This window comes from Microtus ochrogaster, unplaced genomic scaffold, assembly GCF_000317375.1.
Source record: "Microtus ochrogaster isolate Prairie Vole_2 unplaced genomic scaffold, MicOch1.0 UNK55, whole genome shotgun sequence".
Lineage (NCBI taxonomy): Eukaryota > Metazoa > Chordata > Mammalia > Rodentia > Cricetidae > Microtus > Microtus ochrogaster.
In genome coordinates this window covers 935,084-941,979 of record NW_004949153.1, presented here as the reverse complement: position 1 = coordinate 941,979, position 6,896 = coordinate 935,084, and positions in this window count along the sequence as shown.

The following is a 6,896-nucleotide window of genomic DNA, read 5'->3' as shown; positions in this document are numbered from 1 at the left end:
AAAAAAAAAGAAATTCTCTTGTTTCACCCTGATTTGTAGTTATTTACTTTCACAGATTCTCATGATAGTGATAATGCTACTGATACTTATTTTTCATGAAAACTATCAGGAAGAGTTCAATATGTCTACATCAAGCAAGCAAACAAATAAACAAAAAAAAAAAGATTCAATTCTCTACTCAGAAATCCCATCACATCATCAGAGCTACAGCACTAAGTTAAGACCTCATAAATAATGAAGCAGATAAGAAATTGCTTGTTATTTGAATTAAAGATAATTGTTTCCTCACAATGAGAACATAAAGATACTTTAATGCATCACAGTTATATGATAAAATTCACATGTTTTGTTCAGAAGAAAAATATAATTAAATTTGTACACCATTTTACTATCAGAAAATTGTGTATGTGCTAAAAATTCATAATGTGGGGAAACACTATCTTTAATGAAAAAGTCTATAGAGTTCACAGAACTACTGATTTGGTATGCTACTTTCTTAAATTCTGAGTATTCGCATGTTATTTCAGTATGGGATACAAATATTTATGTCTCTACAGGGTTAAAATTTGAACATTCATGCTATAATTAACAACATAGTACACAAGGGATCATCTTCACACTGTGAAAGTCTGTGCCTTTTGTCTCTATTTTTGCCATATGAAGTTAGACATAAGTGTAAAGCCTATGGTCTCCTGGGTTAATGGCAAAGAAGCATATTAGAATGAAGAGTGTGACTGTACTCTGCAAAGTGGCCCCTTCACTTGAGTCAAGGCTACATTTGTGTCATTAAAAAAGTGATGATCATCCATCTGCTCCAGCTTACTCTGCAATCTCTTCTGGATTTCTACAGTCGGCTTTTAAAATGTTTCCTTGGAATGTTAAGAATTACCCTTTTATAGACATCTCACCAATCTGGAAGACTGCTGTTTAAAAACTTAGCTTTTAGCAATCAAATTCCCTTATGAAAAGCCTTTTGTGTGCAGGCGCAGACACAGTGCAGGAAGGGGAAAATGCAGCATCTAAGCAGAGAGAGTATTCATTTATCTAAAGGAGAATGAGAAGGCTGTGAGAAAGTACTAAGATGTCAACTTCTGAAGGTGGCAAAAATCATTTTGAAGAAAAGTATTCACTTCCTTTTCCAATTCTGCTATGAGAGGGTGAAGATGAAGAGCTTTCCTTCCTGTGAATTCCAAACCAGATCACAATTAGACACCCGCTCACTGCCATGAGTTGAGAAATATTATTCTGAACAAACATGCAGAAGCACACATCGCAGATGAGTCTATCTATTTTCTCACAAAACATTGCCAAACTGTACTTGAGATATGTAAAGTAACTTACTCAGTTCGAATGTGACTGGAATCATATCTATATCTCTTGGCGATGAGGAATGAAACAGTTAACAGGTTTGGAAACTGCTTTCCCTTCCTTATATTAAGCTTCAGCCAAATTCTATGGAAATACTTTGGATTGAGGCCATCTTCTGCCCTTTAGCCAAATTGCTCTTAACCCATTTTAGTCTTTTTTCCTTATTGACTTTTGCTAGTCATAGCTTTTCAGAACTGTAGCATACCAGATTTAACCTAACCATCTGAATTATGATATGATGATAGTATATTTATTTATGCTTTGAAAGGCATGATAAAAAATTAAAATCAGTGAAACACCAGCATTGTAATTGTCACTTGCTTATATTAACACAGTTGAGATTTTGTATTGCTGACTTCCTAAACAGATTTCCATTATCTTCAAATATCCCACACTGCATATATGCTAACATATCCATTCAAATGCTTTTGTGGGTTAAAGACACTTACTATATTTCACTTTAAACTTCAAGAGCAATAGTATTTTCCCCATAATACATAAGTAAAGCATATCACAAGAAGACAAAGACTCTAGTTATAAAAATATAATCCAGGAATTATTAATAATTAAACACATATCAAATATTTTCCACTCCAATTTATTTTTATACAAGTCACTTAAAATCAGCAAATAAATGTTTAAATTAAGATTAATTCATAACACTATCTACTTTCAACAGATGGAGCTATTCTGCAAAATACACTGTTCAATCTGGAATACAGATTAAGTAATTAGTATTTCAATTTTATGCTTGTTTCATCAGATGATAACAAAATATGTCTTTAAAAATTTGTTTCCCTCTGATTTTAATCAGCTTTTATTGTAGAAGTCTGGCTCCGGTAGCACGTTATAATTAAAAACAAGTAATTGTGAAAACAGGAAAAAGAGATTTATGCAGAGCAGCCACAAAAAGAAGAGAAAGAGATACAGTGGTTCACTGACTTCACATCTGTCTTTGAGGCACAGATGTGAGTTGTATGTTTACAAAGGGGCAGGATTTGAGAAAAGGCAAAGGATATGCTTAATTAAGCAGGCCTGGCATAGCCATGGTCAATTTGATCATAAATAAATGTCCAGAAGAAGTAATACTATTTGAGGGAAGAGGAGACTATCATTTCTGCTCCACTGTGCCACATCACCATATGAATAGTTGTTCTTATCTGGGGAATAGTTTATATGACAAGGTTCTGTAGGGTTACAGAATTCAAGGTGACTCAAGAGAAATGGTTAACGATGATTCTATATTTGTGTGCATTTAGCCAAAGGAATGGAGAAAGAAATATTGTGAAGTCAAAGATAACAAGATTCTGCTCTTTGCTTTGTTGTGAGTCCAAATGAAGACTATATAAACTTATCAAGCTAAATTGGAATATTAAAATCAATCCTAAAAATATGAGCCAGAGAATTACAGGGCATACCAGACTATGGAATGAGTATATGTAAGTCATTCAACTAAACTTCTTTTTCTTTGTAATTTATCCAGTTCCTACTAACTTCCCTCCTCCCATCCCCTCTACCTAACCCCTTCCTACCTCACCCACTACTCCTCAGAAAGTAAAAGGCACATTGCTTAAAGGAAGGTCCAAGGCCCTCTCTACTTTATTTATTCTGGGTAAGGCATCCATCCAAAGGGAATGGGTTCCCAAAAAGCCAGTGCAAACTGCAGAGATAAATCCTGGTGCTATTGCCAGTGGCCTCACAGTCTACCCCTGTCACACAACTGTCACCCACATTCTGAGGACCTATTTTGGTCCTTTGTTGTTTTCTTTTCTGTCTAGCTGGAATTGATGAGCTTCCATTTGCTCAGTTAACCTGTTTCACTGGGTGTCCCCATCATGGTCTTGATTTTTTTGCTCATATTCTCACTCCTTCTGCTTTTCAAGTGGTCTTTGGAAGCTCAGCCCAGTGCTCCTCTGTGGGTCCCTGCCTCTGTTTCTATAAGTTGCTGAATGAAGGTTCTAGGGTGACATTTAAGATATTCATCAATCTAACTATCTGGCAATGCCAGTTCAGGCTGCTAAATACATTCAGTAATGTGGCAGGATACAATAGCAATTCAAAAAAATTAGTAGCCATGCTATATAACAATGATAAATTGAGAAAAATCAGAGACACATCACCCTTCACAATCATGACAAATAACATAAAATATCTTTGGATAACACTAACCAAAGAAGTGAAAGACCAGTTATACAAGATCCTTAAATCATTGAAGAAAGAAATTGAAGAAGATACCAGAAAATGCAAAGATCTCCCATGCTCTTTGGTAGGTAGGATCAACATAATAAAAATGGCAATTCTACCAAAAGCAATTTATAGAGTAAATGCAATCCCTATTGAAATTTCAACATATTTATTCACAGACCTTTAAAAAGCAGTACTCACCTTCATATGGAAAAAAACCCGGGATATCCAATATAATCCTGTACAATAAAAAAACTTCCGGAGACATCTCTGACATCAAGATTTATTATAGACCTACAATAATGAAAGTCACCTTAACATCTAAAAAATTAAAACATCTAACACTGTAGTCAAAACAGTCCAACCCAACTGTTCTCTGTCCAACTAGTGTATGCATTAAGAAAACAACATGCAGAGGACTCCCAACTGTTCCATAGGATTTAGCTGAGCTGTGTCTCCACAGTCCACATTACCTACTAAAATTCCTTCCTGAATACCAATTTACCCACTTATTCATCTGAACCTACACTAATGCTTTGGCTTGTCCTTATTTTTGGTATTACTGTTTTGATATTTTAAGACAGGGTCTCAATATGTATCCATGACTAACACTGAACTCACTATGTGGGCCTGGTTGCCCTTCAATTCATAGAGATCTGCTTGCTTTTGACACTAGAGTGCTGAGATTAAAGATGTATATCACCAAGCCCTGGTTACAGCCTTTGTGTCTATAGCTTCTACAATACCTTGTTTCTGCAGAACAAGTCTAACCCTCCAGACAAACTCTAAAACAATGGCAGCCAAAATATCTCCAGCAAAACTTCTTGACTAAGTTCATTATGATGTACCTGTAGATACTACCTTTACATATTTACAAGTTTTTACCTTGTAGATTTTTGGAAAATCCTTGAGCTCATCTAGGATCTCTTCAACACTTTCTACCCAATTTCTAATACGCACACACACACACACACATACATACACACAAGCACACATACATACCACACCTCACACCACATACACAAACACACACACACACACACACACACACACACACACACACACATGAGAGAGGTGAATATAAACATGTGTATAGCTATATTCACTATGTGATGTATAATCCATGGTCTAAGAGCTAATGTTACCAATTATTGTTAGAATATAAAAGGCATATGCTACTTATGTGATTATCAAGGAAAGTAGAGTCAGTTAGCAAATTATAGTCAAGAAAATAACCAAACCTTGTGAATTTATTTTTATTCAAAAATGTTAACATTTTGTAAAGATAAGTCCATATTCACCTCTATTTCTGACAATATGCTAGTGACACCTATGTACTAGTGAATTATCCATTTTTCAAAGAAAGTAACTATATCTTAAAAAGGTTATTTAAGGTCACAGGTGATAAGAGTAGAAAATAAAAGGGGTGTAAAAGACAAAGAGACATGATTTCTGCTCATATAGTTTAAGTATTTCAGAGGCATTTCAATATTTAATGCTTATCTCTCAAGATATTTACATGGCACTGAATTTAGCTGGCTGATAAAGAAATGGAGACATTATAGATGTGTGAACAGTGCTTGTAGATCATTATATCATTATTCTCTATGTTCTTCTTCAAATTAAATCAAGAGGTTTCATCTAGCAGTGATATTAATATGAATAATCTGCATTGATATGGATTTAGCTTTATTGATATAAATTTAAGACCAATCTTGTTATATGTATATTTCTGATCTTGATTAAAGTATTGTGATTGTGTAGCTCATTGAGAATGTAATGTATAATTAGGAAATATAGGTTGTTGATGGATAATCATCTATAATAGTCAAGTTTGTAGTCATGTTAGTTAGATTTTCTAGATGTGCATAGATATATTTCAGATGGATTGGCATTCTTCATATATTTCAAAGAATACAGAATATGGCATTTAGAATGTTTTTAATAATTTGGGACTTTTCATGTCAATGAGAAACATCTGCTCCTTATAGCACCAATCTATTCCTGAGAGAATATTGAGCACCAAAGGCACTCCATTTGGAGCTTGTTTTCTTCTTGGCAAAACTGGCCTTTGGGCAAGGAACTGACAATGCCTCAACCATTGACAAGTTACATGATATCTTGAAATGAGTAAGCAGGACTGTCAAATCTTTCCAAGACAGGATAAGATGGTTTTGAAAAATTTCCTGCCTCTGAAAATGGTCTGTCAATTATGCTAGGCCATAACCAAATTTGGTTGCTTCAACGTTGCAAAATAAGACTTTGGGTGATTGCTCAGGTAGCTAATTATCTCTGTCATATATTGCTCGCTTTGGAAGCTACTTGATTGTACTTCCTGCCTGCTCAAATAATATTATCACCCTTCTCAGGACTTCAATAGGATTGAAGATTAATCAAAATTACAATCCTCTTATGATCTAGCCAAGCCATTTCCTATATAAGACTTAGACTCCATAGGATAAAATGTTTATTAAAACATTTAGCATATGTTCCTTGCATAATATTGTTTATGCTGATTGTAACTCTAATCTTATACTTAATATTGTTCCTAGTATATATATTATTTTGTATTGGGTTTAGAACTCTCTTACTTAAACAAAAAAAGGAGGTGCTCTGGGAGCTTCTTCCACTCCTTCAGCCAATAGCCTTTAAGATACCAGCCTACTTGGGCATGGTCTCTTTGCTTTTAAAATCAGTGGCTTTATATATGCTCACTCTCTTGCTTCCAGTTCTGCTTTTGACTACTAGCTTCCTTTCCTGGTTGTGCAGAAGGCTGTTGTCTAACATGGTTATCTGTAAGTTTTTCCCTTTAAATAAATAACCCTTTTGTAAATCATAATTCCAAACTGGTGTGGGATTGTTTTATGACATACACCTTCATACTTGTAAAGTAATGTCTGAGACAGCCTATCAGTTTTTTTTCAGCAAGAAAAAAATGCCTAGGGAGTGACTACTCCCAAGCCCTTGGAATCCAGAAAATTTCCATAGAGCTGCTTTGTTGTTTATTGTTACAAACATTAGCCCACTTTGTCTATTTACTATATGAAAAGAACTATGGCAAGTAATTACAAATATTTTGTCAACAACATCAGTCTAAAAGATGACTGCCATTATTAAATATTTATAGAAGTGTTACTGCCTTGTTTTGGATGTTTTCTTTTTTAAATTTATTTATTTATTAAAGATTTCTGTCTCTTCCCCGCCACCGCCTCTCATTTCCCTCCCCCTCCCCCAATTAAGTCCCCCCCAGCCCGAAGAGCAATCAGGGTTCCCGGCCCTGTGGGAAGTCCAAGGAACCCCCACCTCCATCCAGGTCTAGTAAGTTGAGCATCCAAACTGCCTAG